This window comes from Nannospalax galili, unplaced genomic scaffold, assembly GCF_000622305.1.
Source record: "Nannospalax galili isolate Female #2095 unplaced genomic scaffold, S.galili_v1.0 scaffold810, whole genome shotgun sequence".
NCBI lineage: Eukaryota > Metazoa > Chordata > Mammalia > Rodentia > Spalacidae > Nannospalax > Nannospalax galili.
In genome coordinates, this window is record NW_008329132.1 from 1,648,924 (window position 1) to 1,649,978 (window position 1,055).

The window sequence follows — 1,055 nt, forward strand, 5'->3', positions numbered from 1 at the left end:
CTGGTTAGCTGGGGCTGAAAAATCAGCTGTAAGTAACAAGACACCAGCATCACTGTGGTGAAACCTGGGAAGTATTTCCTCAGGGTCCGCACACAGAAGCTGTGGTCCAGAGGGGCCCCTAGCCACCATCTCTAGCTGGAAGCAGGTCTTGGTAATGTGTAAGAGTCTCCTGCATGGTTCTGGTGTTGAAAGTGTGAAGGGGTCACAGAGAGCAGCTGAGGCTTGGCACTCTGAGAGGCCACAGAGGGGACCCGCACCTCTATTTCAAGCTGGAAGCAGGACTTGGTAATGTGTAAGAGTCTCCTGCATTGTTCTGGTGTTGAAAGTGTGAAGGGGTCACAGAGAGCAGCTGAGGCTTGGCACTGTGAGAGGCCAGGAAAGGCCATAGGTGAAAGTGCAGCTTCAGTTACAGTGAAGACCCCAGGATTGAAGGGGTCATGGAGAGAATCTGAGGCTTTGCACCCCACGAGGCACGAAGAGGCCATTGGTGAAGGTGTAGCCTCAGTTTCAGTGGAGACTCCAGCTTTTTGGAGATACCAGGACCATGGGACAACCACCAAGGACAGCAGTAGATGTGGAATGGAGCTGGCCTGGGTCTGCGAGACAAGCTGTGTGTGCTGTGAACTGCAGAGTCAGAGAACTGGAGCTGCCAGAGCCCTTTGGAGGCCAGAAGCTCGTGAGTGAATCCCAGATGTCCAGCCTTCAGCTACTTTGCTGGACTTTGTTTTATTTAGGTGTGCCCAATTCTTCCCTTTGAAATAAGACAGTACTTGTTTTGGATTTTATAGAAGCCCACCCACAGTTAAGAGACTTTTAAAAGATACTATGGACTTAAGTATTTGGATTTTTTAAGGACTGTGGAGCTTTTAAGGTTGTACTGAGTTGTATTGTGGTATTAATGTTAACATCACATCTTGGGGATAAGAATTGGAAAGGTTATAGTTTAATAGTGATGTGTTTGTGTAGCATGTTGACAAGAGGTCAATTGTGCTGGATAGCCTTAGTGTCAACTTGACACACCTGGGTTGAGGGAGCTCAACTGGGGAATTTCCTCC